Source organism: Castor canadensis, chromosome 12, assembly GCF_047511655.1.
Source record: "Castor canadensis chromosome 12, mCasCan1.hap1v2, whole genome shotgun sequence".
NCBI lineage: Eukaryota > Metazoa > Chordata > Mammalia > Rodentia > Castoridae > Castor > Castor canadensis.
Genome location: NC_133397.1, coordinates 94,270,206 through 94,291,849, shown reverse-complemented (window position 1 = coordinate 94,291,849; position 21,644 = coordinate 94,270,206). Strand labels below are relative to the sequence as shown.

General features: G+C 38.6%; 1 protein-coding gene across 28 annotated transcripts in view; it reads right to left on the bottom strand.

Moving 5' to 3' along the window:
- Window positions 1-6,303, bottom strand: part of LOC109683296 (NBPF family member NBPF6-like protein) — a 143,997-nt gene extending 137,694 nt beyond the window's left edge. For 18 of the 28 annotated variants that reach the window (XM_074050513.1, XM_074050512.1, XM_074050487.1 and 15 more), the window contains exons 1-2: window positions 4,046-4,649; window positions 3,041-3,068 (exon numbers count right to left, since the gene is read on the bottom strand). The gene's annotated coding sequence lies outside the window, so the exon portion shown is untranslated. Of the gene's footprint in view, window positions 1-3,040; window positions 3,069-4,034; window positions 4,697-4,960; window positions 5,083-6,289 lie in introns of those variants that run through there. The other 10 variants (XM_074050492.1, XM_074050498.1, XM_074050493.1 and 7 more) reach the window with 7 other exon arrangements.
- Between the last annotated feature and the right edge of the window lie 15,341 nt (window positions 6,304-21,644).

Here is a 21,644-nt window from a genome sequence, read left to right as displayed (position 1 = left end):
TGGATTAAGAAAATGTGGTATCTATACACAACGGAATTTTATGCAGCCATGAAGAAGAACAAAATGTTATCATTCGCTGGTAAATGGGTGGAATTGGAGAACATGATTCTGAGTGAGGTTAGCCTGGCCCAAAAGACCATAAATTGTATGTTCTCCCTCATATGTGGACTTTAGATCAAGGGCAAACACAACAATGGGATTGGACTTTGAGCACATGATAAAAGCGAGAGCACACAAGGGAGGGGTGAGGATAGGTAAGACACCTAAAAAATTAGTTAGCATTTGTTGCCCTTAACGCAGAGAAACTAAAGCAGATACCTTAAAAGCAACTGAGGCCAATAGGAAAAGGGGACCAGGAACTAGAGAAAAGGTGAGATCAAAAAGAATTAACCTAGAAGGTAATACACACGCACAGGAAATCAATGTGAATCAATGCCCTGTACAGGTATCCTTATCTCAACCAGCAAAAACCCTTTTTCCTTCCTATTATGGCTTATACTCTCTCTACAACAAAATCAGAGATAAGGGCAAAATAGTTTCTGCTGGGTATTGAGGGGGTAGGGGGAAGAGGGAGGGGGCACAGTGGGTGGGAAAGGAGGGGGTGGGGGCAGAGGGGAGAAATGACCCAAGCCTTGTATGCACATATGAATAATAAAATTTTTTAAAAAAGAATGCATATTCCTAACATGAAAATAATTCCGAGAATCTGTATTTATAATGAGCTCCACTAAAATTCTAAATAATTTTTGCACATTTAGCAAACTCTATTTGCATCTCACCTCAATTGTAACAAATCAAAATTCCTGGCAAACAGGCAGTCAGATTTTCATGCTAATAATTAAGATCTGAACTGTCCTTCCCCCCACATGAAAACCCACTATTCTAATGAACAAATATATTTGTTCAGAATCAATGTTTTTTAAACAATTTTCTGAGCATGTATTAATGACTGATTGTTAAATTGATATTCTTAATAGAAAAAATGTTACTTCTTAAATATGAAATAAAGTTTTTGCTACCATCATGTAAATTTTCTAAAATATTTTAGAATACAAAGGAAAATAATTTTTCACTATGTGACAATGCATACAAAGGATATCATGAAAGAAATCAAACAAAAAAGTAAAAGAAAGACACCCCTCCCACCACATTGGATCATCATCTCTATCATGGTTGTTTTACTGTCACAAGGGTAAGGCAATACGTAGGAAGAGGGTAAACTGCTCTGGTAAAGGTTGACAATCACACTATCATATATATAAAAACAAAGCTTGAACCTAGAAGGGGGACCAGTCCTTAGACATGTGGGAAGATGAACTCCTATACTTCTATTCTCGTTTGGCCTTTCCAGTGGTTGGTTACTCTGACACTGAGATGCAGTATGGTGAATAGGCAGAAACATCTCTCCAGAAACCCCAGCTGATGGTGAATGAATTATATCATATATATATATATATATGCGTGTGTGTGTATATATATACAATTAATACAGTTGCACATTTCTTTGTGTTTTTCTTTTTATCATTTAGCTTTACAGCAGCTTTATAGCACTTTTTCAACTATGTTTCAACCTCTCCTCTACCAAAATTGGCTATTAAATAAGGATATATTTCATGGGACAAAACATTAACAGTAAACATTTGTCTCTTTAAAGCCAGGATTACTGAAGAACCAGAAATTGGCAAAACCTTCAATCTCAGGAAACAGTATTCAGAACTAATAGAATTAGATTAATTTCTCCCAATTTTAATTTTAACTTCTACAAAAGAGCTAATTATTCATAATTCCACATCAGAGAGAGGTAGAAATCTGAGGGGAATGGGGAGGGGTAGGTAGGTGTGGGTATCTGTGTGTGTGTGTGTGTGTGTGTGTGAGAGAGAGAGAGAGAGACAAGCTGGTCTAAAAAGTAGTTTTATTAAGTAAAGGATGATGGAGAAGTGTAAGAAAATGAATGGGGCAGAAGGAGAAGAAAAGAGCAAGAAATGAGATGGAAAAATAGATAGGAGGAGAAGAAAGAGGCAAAGAAAGGAGGAGAAAATAATGGACAGAGAGAAGGCATAAGAAAGCAGAACTGTAATAAAAATTGTAATGCAAATAACATTTGTTCAAAGAACATTACAAGTTTGGAACTACAAAGTAAGACATATATTTCACATTAAAAGTTTACCTTTAAGAAAGAAGATCTTTGAATATATAATTCCTAAAACACTTTTCTATTATTTTAATAGGTGAAAAATTAAGAAAGACACTAAAATTTCTAATACATATCAAACTTACAAATTATACAATATTAAACACAGTTATATTATCAATAAATAATATACACTATCAATCAAAACTAGGATCAGAATGAAGATAATAAAGAATCTACCATCTCTTGACATTCTAAGTAACTGTATTCACCATCAAAACTATACAAAAGCATAAAATCCCCTTTAACATTCATAGGTAAAACTCTAATTTTCTATTATAATACCAAAAATTAACTTATTTTTGCAATATACATTATCGTACCAAGAAAAAAAAGGCTACAACCTCAACCATTTGGTCTTTATTGCCCTGACTACTTTTCTTCTTTTTGCTGTGTGGAAAAGGTTCTTAGTATCATTCCCTAGCAAAAAAAGCACCGACCACAGTAAAGCCCAGGCCTCCTTCCTTCACTTTATTAACATCTAACACCCTATTAATCTCATGCTACTGAGAAATAACTGTTCCAAATAAATGTTACTTATTCCTTTAGGAAGCAAAGGAGATTTTTGTTGTCAAAGTCATATTTTATTTATTTATCTAATATATCCTCTTGACAGTCTAACAAGTTCAATGCTTTCTGCCACATATTTGACAGAAACGAAGATGAATCCAACACAGATTTTAGTCTAGCAGTCCTAAGTAATTTCCACATGCATGACTGTAATTTCCACATTCATAACTGACATTAGAAATACTAAAATAAATGCTCTGTGAGGATTAATTACATGTGATAACATTATAAATCAAGGAAGGATTCCATGGAAATACTGTTATAAAAAAGGAGACATACCAATGTGATGGGATTTGAATACCAACAGCTGTGGAGGAGAGAAACAAGTATAAACATTCATGGTAGGCACTTTATGCAAACTGAAAAAGGGAAAGGTAAAAAATAAAAACAGAACATACAAGTCATAAACTACTTGACTAAAACTTTCAATTTATTCTGTAGCTAGTGATAAGTAAATCTTTAGTTTGAGTGGTAAAATATGATCAGAAAACTAAGTCCAATATTAGTATGCAAAAACAGTATGGAGGAAGAGATAATTCATCTGAGACGAGACAGCAATATAACTAATTAAATCAGTAAGTAAGGAAATATTTAAAGCACATAGACATATTTCTGCAATACCATATGTGGGACTCAAAAACTGAACTATTAAAATGATCAAACAGAGTGAACAGTGCAGCTAATGTAAGTCCCAATTATTATGAAGACGGTAGCCCTCTTAATCAGAAGACTTCAGAACACTGGAGGCTATGGGACTGGAGACAGTAATTCAGTGTTATATATTCTGAGGTTCAGGGAACAAAAAGACCTCCGTATGACAATTATCTCTTAGCAGCTAAGGATATAAGAATGAGAAGAGAAGACTTTCATGAAATTGAGTAAAAATCCCTAATAAAATGTAAATGCTATGAAAGCAGAGATGTTTTCTGCTTTGTTCACTGTCATATCCCAAGTGCTACAAGAGTGTCTGGTACTCAACATATATTCAGTATTTCCTCAAAGAATGCCACAGAACCAACCAAACTGAGAGAGAATGAAAGAATCTGACACAAGAGTTCTTTCTTGTCAATACAATACAAGGGTTCAAAAGACTGATCTTATAAACGACAAAGGTCAAACATAAAAGTACAAAGGGAATTCAGACAAGAATATGAGAACAGCATTAATAATCATAGGAAAACCAGAGAAAGAGACTATTATAGAAGTCACAGTGGGTAAGTCTCATGACAAAGAAAACGGTGACTTTGTAAGACTCAACTGACAAAATACTTACTTTTTACCTACCTTGCATGGTTGCAGATCATATTTCACACAGTGCTGAAAATCTTTTCCTTTGGAGTTTCCTGATGTATCTACTGAGCCAGCAAAATAGCCAACTTCTTTGCATACAAAACTGTAATGAATGTGCAATGATATAGTAATCAGATAAAAGGAAACATATACCTAATGCCCATTAAATATGATTTTATATAAAAATAAAACTTAATTCCTTGAAAAGTAGTTTAACATAGATCAAATAAAAACTAAAACATAAGAGAGTTATAGTAACTAAAACACAAGGAATTCAACCTAGGAAATAAAGGACTACTGCAGCTTTTAATATTTCAGTTTAAAATATCAGGATACATAAGAACTAACAGTCAACAAAGTCTACCAAGTAGACTTCATCTACCTTTAAGGACCATCTGCAATTAGCAAACAAAACAACTTGCTCTCTAAGTCACATATACATTAGAAAATAGCTTACAAATTTTAAAAATGCCAATTTTGATTAATAATAGAGCTGATTAACAAAGAGTATAAAGGGACTCTAATTATGATATCATACATGGTTATTATTTTTTAATCATGTAGCAATTATGTTCATAAATAAAATAAGTAAAAAGTCAAAGCAAATAAAATCTAGACGGAATCTGGCTTTTTTTTTTCCCTCTCCTGGATGAGGCACCAGCAACATGAAGCACCCTCACAACTGATGGGCAGGAAGGACTGAACCACTGAGTCTTCAACTGTGGAGAAAAGTAAGTTAAAAAAAAGTCACCTAGACATAATAGTAAAATGATAAGTAAATAAAATTTATTTATCTGAATGTTTAGTTTTAACATATATATACTCTAAAATAGACTTATACTATATTATATAAGTACAAATTTTAATAACTTAAAGGAAAAAAATCCTAAAGTAAAGCAAATTACTCACCAATAAAAATGAGGCTTTATCCTTTTCAACATTAATGTTATTAATGGATCCACACGAAGCCAAGTGTTCAGGGTGAAGCCAATGTGATAAGGACAATTTGCAAAAGGAGGCAATGAAATTGCCTACAAGGCAATGAGAAAAAGTAAAGTATCAGCTAAAGAAAATATTGAGTCACTAAAGGAGAAACCTGGCCTTACAGATTAAAAAAAAATCATAAAATCATGAACAGCTATAAAAACAGAAACAATTATGTTACTTAAATAATCTAATACATACTGTTTGTTGTCTATACCACGATTATATTTTCAAATAGTGAATTAAATTTCATATCTACATTACAGTGAGTTTTAGACTATTCTAACTTCCCCTCTAGGGGCAGACAGAAAAGAAAGAAAACAAAAATTCCCCTCTAACTTCACCAACACACAGTCCCTTACACATATGCCTCAGAATTTCAGTTTTCTATGTTTTATGCTAGTTTTCAGAAATATTTCATTAAAGGAGGTTGAATCTTTGCAGCCCAGAACAACTATGCCAGAGAATGTTAATGGAATCAGTATTGGAATACAAACGTAATTGATAACATTCCTTATGCTCACATCACTGAAACAAGGAGGGGAAAGCATGGGATTTGTTCTTCAGAAACTTAACCATTGAAATTTATGACTAAAAAAAAGTACTGAGATCCATTTACAGATAGAAAAGCAACAATACAGGACTTAACTCGTATTAATAGTAAAATGAAATCTAGCCATTCTAAGGTATGAGAAAAATGATCGATTACTTGACTTGCTTTATTTATCTTCCTAGAACAAATCTAAACTCCTTCACATAAGATTCCCAGTATGATTGTATGATTGACCTTTCTCCAAACTCATCCTTCGTTTATCGTTAATAATTACCTTTCCAAAATTGAACAAGTAGCTTACGTAACAGAAATCCTCTGCAGTGCTGGGGTGTAGCTCAAGTGTAGAGGACCTGCCTAGCAAGCACAGGCCCTAAGTTCAAATCCCAATACCGCCAAAAATCCCCAATCCTCTGCGTATAGTATAAAGATTAAACTTCTTCAGGTTCTACAAGCCAAGGAGGAGGAGAAGGGATGAGCAGCGCTGTGGAGCTGGGCACTGCTCAGGTGCAGGAGAGGACCGAGCAGAGGTCGCACGGTGGCCTGGCTTTGCAGCGCGGGCAGGTCACCCGCTGGGCAGCACCCTCGGGGCGAGCCGTGCTCCCGGGGACGCGCAGCGTGGCTGACCCCGGGTGACCCCGGGTGCAGGGGGCGCTGGGGACCGAGGATGGGGTGGGGGACACTGGGGACGGCTTTTCCCTTACCAGGTTGAGCACCATTTCCACGATGTCCCTGCTGCTGACCTGTCCGACCTGCAGGAGTCCAAACTGCGAATTTCATCTGGATGGTGCTGATCGGCACTGAAAGGTAACTCGTCCCCGCGGGGAGCGGAACCGGAGCCGGAGTCGGAGCCGGACGCCCCATCAGCCTCGCCATCCCGCTGCCGCCGCCGCCTTCACCACCGCCTCCGCTGCCGGCCCGGACGGCGATGGGCTCCACGGGCTGAGGCTCGAGCCCCGGGCCGGACCGGCTTGTCGCTCGCCATGGGCCCCCTCCTGAGGACAAGGGACGAGCGGCGGCGCCGCCTCCTCCGGTACCGTTGTACCTGCCTCGGCCGTCGCCTCGGAGACCCGGCCTCCACCAGCGCTGCGGTGCCGGGCCCGCTCCGGCCTGCGCCTCAGACGGCCCGCTCGGCGCCCTGCCCGGCCCAGGCTCGCTGGTGGTGGAGGCGGCGGCGGCAGTGGCGGCGGTGAGGTCGGCGGCAGCGGTGGCGGCGCTGGTGTTGGTGGCAGAGGCGGCGGCGGGGAATTCGCAGCCTTCTTCCTGACGGGAGGCGGTGTCCGCTCAGCTGAGCCGCTGTCTCCTCTGTATTCCGTCTCTTCTCTCTCTTGCTCTCCACCTCCAGGTCTGTCCGCCCGGCAGAGATGCTGCCCCGGAGCTGAAAAGCCCTAGGGACGAGCAGCTGGCCACGGCTGCTGGCCCGTGCGGAAACGCAGGCTGCCGTCGACGCTGCTCTGGGCCCCACAGCCGTTGCGAAGCCCGGACTACGCCGCTCACGCCGCCGTGGCACCGCCCCCTCCTGCGCTAGCGGCCACTGCGCCTGCGCAGAGCGTACGGGGCGGAGTCCTGGCTTCTCCGCTTCTCTTCGCCCTGCCCACCTTCTCTTCCCCACCCACCCCGCACCTGTGTCCCTCCCCCAGGCCACCCAGAAAGGTTTGACAGGGAGCAGGTGCAAGGGGACCGCTGCCAGACCCTGTGGGTGGTGGCTTCCTTGTGGGTGCCCCCTTGAGGGTGGATTCTCCCTGAGGGGAAGGACCCTGAGTGCGTGTCTTTTCCTCACTGCCGCCACCTCCTCCTGTCTTCTAGATCCTCTCACTGGGAGGAGGTTCATCCTCCATCCTCCTTATTGCAGCCAGCTGCCTCTACTGCCAAGTGCCCCTTAAGGTAAGGGAATGGCAGAAGACTTCTCTCTGCTGTTCTTTCCCCTTCCTCGCATTCAGTCCGCCTGTTACCCCCCCCTTCCCCCTCACCACAAACACACACACACACACACACACACACACACACACACACACACACACACACACACACACACACACACGAAAAGTGCCTGTGGCAAAGGAAAAGTGGCTGGCAAAGTAGAAACAGACGCCCCGGGAGGGCTGACGATCCTGCATTGTCCAGAAGGAAACAGATGGACAGCAATGTTTTTTGTGTGTTTGTTGCTTGTTTTTTGCTTTTTCTACAGTCATGAAAGAGGCTGGCACCTGCACACAGCGCGACCTGAAATAGAACTTGTCAAACCGTGATCCCAACTCGCCTCCCAGTCTAAAGGCGGCCCTCTGTGACACCGTGCAGTAGTTTGATGGGAGCAACAAATCACACACTTTTAAAAATCCCTAGCGATCCTCAGGTATGATGTCAATTAGTGATGCCTCCCCTTTTCATAAGTGTGAACGGGGCAGAGGATTTTTGAGATTATATGAAAATAGGGGCGATCCTCGCTGTCAACCTTATTCTGTTAGAAGAGTAGAGTCTTGATGTCTGCATAGATACAGATTTTTAAAAGTCTTTTAATTTAAAAAATTAACTCAGGCAGATATTGAAAATGATTCAAAGAGAATCCAAAGACAAATGCAAGATGCATTTCTAAATCAGGACTAATGAAATGAATACACAAATACAGACAAAATTGTTTTTTCTATAGGGGAGGATGGTCCCTCCATCAGATAGAATTCAGTTGCATGTGCATAAAAAATTTATTTTGCAGTGTTGCAAGCTACTTACAAGTTATAGAATTGGAAGAAATTTCTAAATCACACTCAAATAAATGGAACAGTGTGCTATAGGCATGTATAGTTTTCTATTGAAGCACAGTTTTCCTTATAGTCTAAAGACACTGCAATGTTGACATTGCTGAACAGGTATTGCAATGCTGAATTGTTCAAATATGTTCAGAAAAAGTCTAACTGGTGAGTTTCAGGCATAAACATTGTATTGATGGGAGTTGACTTGAGATTGTGAGAAGAGACTTTTTCTTACCAAATCTTGTATGTAAGGCACTTAGAATCCATATATCACCTATTGGCATCATTCAAGTCAATTATTTTACTACTAAGTTAGCACTTATTGGAAACAAGGAATTTGTAGACCTTCTTATTTTGAGTAGAGTTTTGGCAGAGGAGTTATTAGACACAAAACAAGATGAATTTTTGGGTAAGAACCTGCGTATTTGCTGCTGTTTTTCTACAAAGAAGTTTCTTCTGGAGTTCAACATGAACAGATGTCCAAAAATATTTCTATGAAATTAAAAGCACAATGGCATACATTTTCATCCACTAGAATAGTTATAATAAAAAAGACAGGTAATAAAAAGTGCTGTTGAGAATGAGAAAAATAGTGGACCTTCCATATTTGTTGATAGTAAAATAAAATGGTAACAGACAATTTAGAAAACAGTTTAGCAGTTCCTCAGCATTTTAGCATAAATCATCCTATGATCTAGCTATTTACTGCCCCCTCTCTGCAAATTAAAACACTTTTATACAGTGAAACTTATAAAGGTTCATAGCATTCAAAGTAGCCAAAACATGGAGGCATCCCAAGTGTCCATCAAGTGGAGAATGGATACATAAAATGTGGCATGTCTCTACAATGGCATATTATTTGGCAATAAAGAAAACTCAAACACTGATTCATGCCAGAACATAAGTGAACCTTGAAAACTTTATGCGAAAGGAAAGAAACCAGAGACAAAAGACCATATTATTTGTTATTCCAGTCATTGGAATAAGCAAATCTATAGATATATAACGTGGTTTGTGGTTGTGGAGGGGTCAGTATGGGAACATGGACTGGCTGTATGTAAGCTGAAAGATTTTTGGGGGATCATGGTCATGTTCTAAAATTATATTGTGATGCTCATCATTGTACAATTCCATAAATACACTAAAATCACTGAATTGCATTTAAAATAGATGCATTTTAAGGTGTGGTAATTTCATGGCATGTAAATTCTATCTGAATAAAGCTATTAATGAAATCTGTACACATCAAATGTTCTTATCTATAAGATATTCTTGCTGAGGATAACATTTTCCAATTATCTTCTGGGTTTAGTCTCCCTATCAAGAATTAAAACATTAAAAATAATTAAATCTTTTACGTTGCTTTCCAGTTCTGTTTTTCATCATTTCTCTTTAAAATAAAATACATGGACTTTGTATTAAAGATTATTCTTATTCTAAAGTAAAACTCATTTTGGTAAATTAAAATCAGCTAGAAAATCAACCCAGATTAAAATATTTAATAGTCTGAAGTCTGATTGGGATAGAGTGGTGAAATTTGCCCTAATATTTACCATCACAAGAAATTGAGTGAATTATATCTGAGGTGCCTGGTGATAGGTGAGATTGTTTGCCCTTCTCCATTAGTGCTTTCAGTGTCTGTTGGAGTTGTGCATCATGAGTTTTAGAAGCAAAGGCAGCTGAGGATTAACAGAGGACTGTGCTCACTGAAAGGCAATGCTCCATTTTCCAAGCTCCAGGAACTTGAGAGAAATGCACTTGAATTAAAAAACTAAAGCAATAGGAACAACTGAGAACATTTATTTTATTCCCAATGCTAACTACCACAGTGATAATTTGCTAAGGAATGGCAAATATATGCTTTGTGTACTATTATTCCGCACTGATGACTTATCACTTCTTTTCCTGCTGACCCAGCAATTGCTTCAGAATCCTAAACATAAGGGCAGCCACTACTAAGTCACAGATGTCATGCAATTTAGAAAGAATTGGCCATACTTGCTCCACCTCTTGTTCTTTAATTTTAGTCTTTTGTGAACACCATGGAACAAGCAAAGACATATCCAGCTAAATGGAATGATAAGAATTGGGAGCCACCAGTCAGCACCTAGGCTGCAGCTCTGTCTTTGTTGTTTGTTTTCTTTTGGTGGTACTGGGGTTTGAACTCAGGATCTCATACTTGCTAGGCAGGCACTCTACCACTTGAGCCACTCCACCAGCTGCAGCAAGGTCTTTAGGATCAATTCAGTAGTGTCTTTGTGTGGTTGCCGTTTGAAAAAACTAATTTGCCATCATTAAAACATACTGGAAGGGGTGAATTCAGGTATGATATATTGTAAGAACTTTTGCAAATGCTACAATGTACCCCCACCTAGCACAACAATAAAAAATTAAATAAACAAATAATAAATATTTGGATTTGTGTTTTTTCTTTTTTATTAATGTAATTTCTTTTTAACTGATACGTGAAACATAAAGTTGTGTATATTAATGGCATACATGTGATCTTTTAATACATGTATGAATTGTGTGATGTTTAAATCAGGTTAAATAGTTCTATTCCTCAAACATTTATCATTTCTTTATGGTACAAACATTCAAATTCCTTTCTCCTAGCTTTTTGAAATACAGTACATAATTGCTATCTGTAGTCATCCTGCTGTACAATAGCACACCAGAACTTCTTACTACAATCTACCTAATTTAGCTCCAGTTGACTAACCTTTTCCTGTCACTTCTCCCCTCTGCTCTCCTCAGCTTCTGGTATCCTGTATTTTACTTTCATTTCTGTGAAATCATCTTTTTAAGAAAACTCCACATATAAATGAGATCATCTGGTACTTGTCTTTCTGTGCCTGGCTTATTTCACTTAACATAATCTCCAATTCCATGTGTGATGCAGCAAATGATAAGATTTTAATTTTTTATGATGAAATAGTTCTAAAACCACATTTTCTTTTCCCATTCATCAGTTAATGGACACTTAGTTGTTTCTATCTCTTGTCTATTGTGAATAGTGATGCAAGGAACATGGGAGTTCAGATGTTTCTTCTATACACATTTCATTTCCTTTGAATATATACCCAGTAACAGTATAGCTGATCAAACAGTAATTCTATCCTTAACTTGTTTTGTGTGTGTTGTGCTGGGGATTGAACCCAGGACATCAGGCATGGCTGTACTAATTTATATTCCCACCAATAGTTTATAAGTGTCCTCTTCTCTCCATATCTTCGCCATTTTCCCCCTTCAAGGCACCAGAATTTACTGTGAATCTCTCATTCAACTGTGTTCTTTACATGACGGGAATGGCATGTAGGCATTTGAACACACAACAACTCCTTGATCTTGAAATCTCTATGGCAAGTTCACTCTGTCTGACCTTAAAGAATTGTGAGGATTGGGATTATGGGGGCTGGAATTGTTGTACTAACACAGCATCAGAGGTAAGTAATGAAAACAGCAGGAATTTTTGTAAGTTAGTGTCTTCCCCTAGGGCTCATCCTCAAAGTAGGGCACAGATAAGAATGAAGTGAGGAATGGAGAGCCCAGAAGGTAGGATCCCTACAGGTGCCAGACCATTTCATTTCAGTAGACTGGCATGGTGTCAACAGCACAGCATCTGTCAATGACATGCCATTGCTAAGCAATTAAGAACACAGCTGGGGTAAGAAATTCCAAAATCGATCACCAGTATTTTATTAGGGTCTATTGGCTTAGAAGTAACATGGGAAATGATCATGCTTAGAGTAAAATAGCATAAGCTTCAGGAAACATGGGAGAAAACGTCTAAAGCCCTGTGTGTGCAAAGGTGCTCTTGTGACAGCTCAGAGATCTCAGGTGCAGTAGGGTCAAGAAAGGTTAGAAAAATGAGAAGCACTATCCTTTAATCTTATACCACAGTTTCCTTGATTTCAGGGATTATCAGTCATGGGAGATCTAAGTGCTATAGTTGCTGGGTTCTTATCTTTGTCCTCCTTGCTGTTCTCTTCCTGCTATTGAATAATTTAAAGGTTTGTTGTTTTGTGGGGTTTGAGGGGGGTACTGGCAGGCTCCGTATCACATGACTCACAACTCCAGCCCCTCCTTGCAGTTCTGTTTGCACTAGACAAACCTTTCCTTTGGGGATTTTCCTGGGTGGATTCAGAGCTATCTCTACCCCTAACTCCCCATCTTCTTTTCCTCATAGTGCTTATAGCAATTTAATTTAATATATATTAAATTTCCTCATATTTTTCAGATTGGACATTCCATTGGCTGGATAAAGAAAGTTTCTGTTTTCTTTAATGTATCCCATACAGAACCAGGTACATAGGAAACATTTTCTTGAATAGGGTGGAAACTATTTGAACACAGTGAATACATAGGACCAGGTCTCACAGATGAAAAGATGATATGTCTCCTTTCACTGATCACCCTCTCCATTCCCCAGGAATTTTGTAAAAAGGTAGGAGCAGAGATGATAGAGCAATCTCCATCCCTCACTTTTCATTATTTAAAAGCTGAAAAAGGTTTTATTAAACAAAAGGTGGAAACTCCAATGTACCTTCTGGGCAAATGTTTTCCTTATTATGGAACTAAGCACCTCTAATTTATGCAAATGTAAAGAAAAGGCCACTTAAAATAGAGTACCAAGTCAACAGGGCTTTTAAGAAGAGAAAGGGAAAGCCAAGACAGAGTTGCCCTGTTTACTGCTTGAAGGAAAAAGAAGCAGGAGGCCTTTTTTTGTAAAAGACAAATGAAATATTACAAAAACACATCATAACATGGGGAGGGTCCATTGTAGCCTTGGGAATGGGGTCTATATTTTATAATTTCTCTGTAGTCTTAATGGAGAGGAGAACTAACAAAGATACTTAATCTTCCTGCTTACAAGACAGGTAGCTGGGGTTGAAGAGTCCCCACTGGTAGGTTAAAGGCTGAGTTCAAACTTGTTCAGAACCATATTTTCCTTCAGTAACTGCAGCTCCCAGCATCCAGCCAAAGAATGGAGCTGTCCTGTACTCGAGGTAGGAAAGTTGCTAGATTGAAAAAGACTGTCTATAATTGATTCAGAAATCCTACTTAGAACTATGAACATGAATTACTGTATCTTATAGGTCATTAGCATTTAGTTTCCAAACCTTAAGCAGCAGACAGTCTGTTGGAGGATTGAAAAACAATTTAAAAATGATATGTTCATCTCTTTTAATGCACTGTGTGGTAATCATCATAGGAGGTTAACAAGAAAAAAAAAGCATGTTTATATAGAGAAATGGTTGCATTGGATATTATGAGTCTGACATTCTAGAAAGATGGCACAGTGGATAAACATCATAGCATCAGGCTCTCCCTTGTTTCTATATACAATGAGAAATAGTGTCTCCTAGAAAAGGAAAACAGTAGAATCCCATAAATTAAGCTCCCACACCGAGTACACCATTTAACCCTCCATGGCCCATAGAGCAAGTATTGCCAATAGTAAAGGGGAAAACCGAACCATTAACCTGGAGAAGAAACCCAATTCTAAACCTGTTAATACTGCAGGTGAGCTAAAGATGCTCCTATAAGCTTCTATAAGCTGTGAAGTAAAGAAATAACTGACAAAAGCTGAACAGACCCAACATGTCTTGTCATGGGAAAAACCATTCGCTAATTACAAAATCATGAAACAAATGAGAACCAGAAAATAATAAAGCAAATGTATTTAACAAATGTTATGGGAAAGTGAGAAGATAATCTTCTAAATTCAGTGATGTAGGAAGTCTCATTTGCAGAAGAATTTAAGCACATCTCATCAAGAGTGCTTGGATCTACTAAAAATAACATCAAAGGAGGGCTGGGGATGTAGCTCAGTGGTAGGGGGCTTGCCTGGCATGCACAGGGCCTGGGGTTCAGTCCCCAGGCCCAGGGGGGAACAGCATTAAGAACAACAAAGAACTACTTGGTAGCATTTACTGAAATATAATACAATAAATACTAGAAACCTGGAGCCTGTAATCCTAGCTACTCAGGAGGCAGAGACCAGGAGCATTACAGTTCGAAGCCAGTCTGAATAATTAGTTCTTGAGACCCTATCTCAAAAAAAAAGCCCATCATTAAAAAAGGGCTGATGGAGTGGCTCAAGGTGTAAGCCCTGAGTTCAAACCCCAGTAAGACAAAAAAAAAGTAGAATAGTAAGAGTATCTGAAAATATGTTCATTACAGACTATGTTTTAACATAATTGATAAAAACTTATTATTTTAATAAAGTAATGTCTGTCAATTTTACATGTGATACTGTGAAAACCCAGAACCCAAGTGAGGAATGATTAAGAGGGAAGAGAGATTTTAGAATCTTGATTTGCTACAGGGTAACGTGGCACGTTCCCTTTTTCTGTAAGAATTTACCAGAAATCCAAGGTAGGAGGAGAGAAAAAGGTTAAGGCAGAACTCTTTCAAAATATCCATAAAATATTATTTCCCACAGTCTGAAAATCACTGAGTGCAGCTTTTGACACCAGTAAAAAGAAGCAGTGAGTGTTTATCAGAATATATACATCACTAACTGCTATTACAAATTAATGTATAATAAAATTGGTAAAAAAATAGTTTATACTTTAAAACATATATGTAGGACAAAAATAACCAGAAGCATAAAACAACATGAAAGTATAGTTACATACAGGTTTCTAGTTCATGTTGAGGGGGGGAGTGTGTGAATGTACATGAAAATGACATAAGTCCTTAAAGTGATGCTGTACAAAAAGTGGTCAAAGAATAGGGATGAAAATAGCACAGAGCGCTAAATTAGCTCTGGGATTATTTGGGTGGTGGCAGTGCTGGGCTGGGCTCAGAGCCTGCTTCCTTGAGGCAAATGACCCTAAATTGCTCTGCGATGAACTTTTGCCATGGCTGAAAATTCACACTAAACTTTCCCCTAATGCTGAATTTAGTCTTGTCTCAGGAAATGTGTTTCTGAGGGATTTCATAGTTAGTAGCAAAAGGAATAAAGCAATAATCTAAATTATAGCTTTTGCTGAATTTTAAATGGTGACAAATTTGGGGAGAGGACACTTGAAAAACAAAATGAAATGCAATGACTTCATATGTTAAATCTCCCAGAGAGGAGCTAATAAGTGAAGGGGTAAGAGCCATTCTGCATTATTACCATTCACTTCCCTGACTACACCTCATGAAAGTATGCAAATCTGAGCCCATCTAAAATTTTGAGAATTAATTCTTGCACAATGTCTCCCACAATTTTAAACCCTGAGAAAATTAACTACCTATTTTGATTAAGTGTTTATTGAAAAAAATGTTTTATATTTTGTTCAGTTATTTCTGTGTCAGTTTATGGAATTTGTTCAGTGTCTCACAGATAGCAAATGGCTCAGCTGACATTGTGAACCTTGGTCTTTCAGTCTGGAGGGTAAGATTTCTATGTGAGTGCATAAGGGAAAATCATGTCCTCTGAAGATCAGATGAGCAAATGGTAACTCTGATATTCTTTTATCAAAATGGTAGGACCTAACTCAGGTTCTCACCAATTTCAGTAACTTCCTAATTTACACATGGACTTTGGAGAATTTCTCATACATTTTATCCTTAGACTAATGCAATGGACAGGAGAGGAAGGTATAGTTACCACACATACAGTCAGGTGAGAAGTCATTAATCACAACTTTATATCTTTCATTCATGTAAATATACAAAAACACTTCCATATTTGAGGGTTCCCAAAGCTGCCTTCAGTTTCAATGATTTGAGAATAGTGTTCTCACAAAACTCAGAAAAACTCTTGTACTAACAACTATGACTTATTAGAGCAAAAAGATAAAGATTAAAATCAGCAAAGGCAAGAGGCTCATAGGGGAGAGTCCAGGAGCGACCAGGCACAAACCTCTGGTTGTCCTTTCTGTATGGTGCACATGAGCAGTATTTAAGTTTTGCAGCAACAATGGATGACACCATGCACATCCTATTACCAATCACAGAAGTTTACCCACACCTTGGTGTTCAGGGTTTTATTGGGGATTGGTCACCATAGGTTTGGAATACATGAATGTAAGACCTTAGTTACCCTGTCCTCAGTCCTTCTCAAGGTCAAAGTGATACCAAATGGCACAAGGCCTCCACCATAGTTCACTGCAATTACCAATTAGCCTAGTCTCATTCTGCCAATTAAAAACTAAGACCAAGATTCCAAGATGGCAGACAACAGAGGGAGGAAGCAGAAAACATGCTTCCTAAAGTAAACTCTTGGAGAGATGCTGGAGATACACCTGGCAGGAAAAACCACCAAGAACAGGCAAAACTCCAAATCACAGGAAAAGAAACAGCAAGAAAGTAGAGAGTAACATCGATTTAGCCACACACAATCAAACCCTCAAACAACTAAGACAACTAAAGGACAGGAATCACCACATACCTATCAGTCTTAAAACTTAATGTTAATGGACTTAACTCCTCCATCAAAAGGCTATACTCCCAAAAGCAATCTACATGTTTAATGCAATTCCCATCAAAATCCCAATGACATTCATCACAGAGATTGAAAAATCTACCATTAAATTTATTTGGAAACATAAGAGACTGCGAATAGCCAAGGCAATATTCAGCAAAAGGAACAATGCTGGAGGTATCACGATACCCGACTTCAAACTATATTATAAAGCAATAACAATAAAAACAGCATGGTACTGGCACAAAAACAGACATGAAGACCAGTGGAACAGAATAGAGGACCCGGATGTGAAGCCACACAACTATAACCAACTTATCTTTGACAAAGGCACTAAAAATATACAATGGAGAAAAGACAGCCTCTTCAACAAAAACTGCTGGGAACACTGGATACCAGCCTGCAAAAAACTGAAACTAGATCTATGTCTATCACCCTGTACTAGTGTCAACTCCAAATGGATCAAGGACCTTAATATCAGACCCCAAACTCTAAAGTTGGTACAAGAAAGAATAGGAAATACTTTGGAACTAATAGGTATAGGCAAGGACTTTCTCAATGGAACCCCAGCAGCTCAGCAACTAAAAGACAGCATAGACAAATGGGACTTCATAAAACTAAAAGGCTTCTGCTCAACAAAAGAAATTGTCTCTAAACTGAAGAAACCACCCACAGAGTGGGAGAAAAATATTTGCCAACTACACATCAGACAAAGGACTGATAACCAGAATATATAGGGAACTTAAAAAACTAAACTTGCCCCAAATTAATGAACCAATAAAAAATGGGCAAGTGAACTAAACAGAACTTTCTCAAAAGAAGAAATTCAAATGGCCAAAAAACACATGAAAAAATGCTCACCATCTCTAGCCATAAAGGAATGCAAATCAAAACCATGCTAACATTCCACCTCACCCCTGTTAGAATAGCCATTATCAAAAACACCACCAACAACAGGTGTTGGTGAGGATGTGGGGAAAAAGGAACCCTTATACACTGCTGGTGGGAATGCAAACTAGTACAACCACTCTGGAAAAAATTTTGGAGGCTTCTTAAAAACCTAAACATAGATCAGCCATATGATCCAGCAATACCACTCTTGGGGATATACCCAGAGGAATGTGACACAGGTTACTCCAAAGGCACTTGCACACCCATGTTTATTGCAGCACTATTCACAATAGCCAAGTTATGGAAACAGCCAAGATGCCCCACTATCGATGAATGGATTAAGAAAATGTGGTATTTATACACAATGGAATATTACTCAGCCACGAAGAAGAATGAAATCTTATCATTTGCAGGTAAATGGATGGAACTGAAGAACATAATCCTGAGTGAGGTTAGCCAGGCCCAGAAAACCAAAATTCATATGTTCTGCCTCATATACAGACTTTAGATCAAGGGCAAACACAAGAAGGGGATTGGACTTTGATTACAAGATGAGGCGAGAGCACACAGGGAGATATGAGGATAGGCAAGAAACCCAAAATAAAAACCAAGATAGCATTTGATGTCCTCAATGCAAAGGAACTAATGCAGAAATTTTAAAGTGACAGAGACCAATAGGAGAAGGGGACCAGGAACTAGAGAAAAGGTTAGTTGGAGAAGAATTAGTTTAGAATGTAACACATATGTACAGGAAAGCAATGCGAGTAAACTCCCTATATAGCTATCCTTATCTCAACTAGCAAAAACCCTTGTCTTCCCTATTATTGCATATACTCTCTCTTCAACAAGATTAGAGATAAGGGCAAAATAGTTTCTGCCTGGTAGCAAGGGGGTAGCGAGGAGAAGGAAGTGGCAGGGGAAAGGGCAGGGTCAGGGGGGAGGGAGGAGAAAAAACCCAAACATTGTATACACATATGAATAAAAGAAATAAAAACTAAGACCACCAGGTGCTGGTGCTCACGTCTGTAATCTTAGCTTCTTGGGTGGGAGAGATCAGGAGGATCATCGTTAAAGCCAGCCTGGGCAAACACTTTGTGATACTCTATGTCGAAAATATTCAACACAAAAAAGACTGGTGAAATGGCTCAAGTTTGGAGTGCCTACCTATCAAGCATGAAGCCAGAAGTTCAAATCCCAGAACTGACAAAAAAAAAAAAGTTTAGGAGCAAAAAGAGTTTAAGAGTCTACTGTGTGTCTGTTTAAAGAGCATTTTACCATCCAGTGTATTTCCAACAGATAGCATTATCTAGTTAACAACACTAAGAGCAAAATATGTCTCTCTAGGCACTACACTTAAGAAATAGCCTGGCTAATAAAGTCAGACTGTTAGAAGCAGTGAAATGTTTTCAACTGGAAGTGGAGTGGAATATGTAACAATTTTGCTGGCTTGGATTAAAAACAGACGGAGAAGCTGACTCTTAATCTATGCATGTGTTCATTCATTACTATTTTCACTGGGAGAAGAAAAGAATTGTGGTCAGGAAGGCAAACAATGTTTTTAGTAGCTGATTTAAATTTGCAGTTGAGAAAGCAAAGCATATGCGGAAAAGAAAGGCATAGCTCTGTTTTAAATATAAGCAACTCTATTTTGCTTATTTATTGTTAAACTTAGTTTTTGAATCAATTAGCTATTGATAGGTAAGATATATTCCACAACTCAGTAGTTTTACAAAAATAATTTATTATTGCTTGTGTATATGCCTGTCATCTGGTGGCTGGGCTTGGGTGGAGTGATCTGCTTCAGGTTCGTCTCATGCTTATTAGACCGTCAGGATAGCACTAGGGTATATTTTCCCCATAGTGATAGAAGATTTATTAAAGAGCAAGTGGACAAGTTCAAGATTTCTTAAAGTCCAGACTGGGGGCTGGCATATTGCCACTTCCATTCATGTGTCATCGGACAAAGCAAGTCACATGGTGTATAAGTATCTTGGGCTTGTCATAACCAAGTTCCACACACTGGGTGCCATAAAAGAAATTTATTGCTTTATGGTCCTGGACACTAGAAACTGAAGATCAAGGTATTCATTTGGTTCTTGCTGATGGCCATGAGAGCAGGATTTGTTCCAGGGTCCCTTATTGGCTCTCTGCATGTTCATGGGGCATTCTCCCATGTGTGTCAATTTTCACATTTCTCTTTTTTATAAGGACACCCATCATATGGGATTAGGGTCTATCCTAGTGACCTTATTTTAATTTTTCATTTCTGTGAAGACCCTATATTCAAATAATTTCATATTCTCAGGTTAAGACTTATTACTTCCAGGGAGACACAATGCAAGCCATCACTCATGGTCAAGCTCCAAATGAAAGGGCTATAAACTGTACCATAATGAAGATATGGTGAGGATAATGAAGATATGGATGCAGGAAAGGATGAAAAATAAGGCTGGTTTTTAATAATTTTTGACCTCTATGCCAAATCTGGCCTGTTTTAATAAAGTTTTGTTAGCCTACAGATGTGGTCATTTCTTATTGTGCTCTCTATGTCTGCTTTTGTGCTATATGGCAGACTTGCATAGTGGCAACAAGAGACTGTGTAACAGCAAAGTCAAAATTATCTGGCCCATTACAGGACATAGTCTGCTGAACCCTGATCTCACCACAACTGTCCAGTGATGCCTGTAGAATAAAGACTCTCATGTATCCTGAATCTAGTGGATTCTAAGCCACTCTGAATCCAATCTAGTTTAATGGAGCAATGGAAAAACATTGTTTTGGCAACTGGGAGTTTATCCTGTGGCATCGGTTTTGTCGTTAGGCAGCTCTATGACCTTGAGCAAGATTCTTAGCTCCTCTATCTCTATTGCCCATCTAGAAAATCAGAAAAGTAGTCATGCTGCCAATCTAGTCATAATTATAGCCAGATATTAGACCTTTGGTGACTAAAAAAATCTCCATTGTAATATTCAATAATGAAGTTATCCTATTTATAGAAAAATATAATCCTCCATTGGCCTCCATCTGCTATTATAAAAAAATAAAAATTATATTTTTTTCTTAATTCCTGCTTGTTGTTGATTGAGATGATTTTTAAGTCCCTTTCTTCTAACTCCATGAAATCAAAACAAAGTGGGGGTGAATATGGAAGTTATAGCCTGAGTAGAGAGAAATAAGCTTCATTCTGATGGAATTTTATTAGATCAACTGCTTATCCACTGTGGCCAGTCAGAGCATCAGAATCTTTAGAGTCACAGAGGTGCCTTCTGGCCCTGCTAACCATCCATAATAATTAGAAGGGTTCAGCTCAGGATTTCATGTAGAAAGAGAGAATATATTAAATGAGACTATAGCTCCACCTCCACCATGAGTTATAAATTGAAAAGCACAGCTCCAACATTTTGTAGCACCTCCTACCAAGAAATGTAGTCTCTTTTTCTACACCTTGAACCTTGCTTTGACCTACAGAATATAGTTAAAGTAGTAATGCATAAGTTCTGGAACTGAGGCCTCAGAGGCTTTGGCCTTTCCCTAAGACCACCACCATTCAAGGGAGTAAGTTCAGTAGACTGGGGTGTGAGAAGCTATGTAGAGGAAAATGGAGGTTGCATAGGTGAGGGCCATTGCCAACCAGCAGTCATAAAGAATGTTGTTAAGGAAAAAGATCTGGTTTAATTTGGATCATCTGTGTATCCCATATCTCTCTATTCCCAGACCAGCTTCCCTAAAACCTCTGCTTCAGGGTTTGTTTCATATAAATGATAGAAGTTTTGGCTCATTCCTTTTGCATAAGTTTAAATTAGAGACTTTAGCTACAGATTTTTTGTGTCAATTGATTTTTTGGGAGTCTGCTTTCTTCTAAATATGATATGTAAAATGCTGACTACCTATTTTGGAGAAGACATGGCTTGCTGCAGTTCTTGACATTTCTAACATGACTCAGTGGGTCTGTGTAAGATCAGCATACTCATCAGTGTGGTGGGGAAGAGGTCTTTCAAA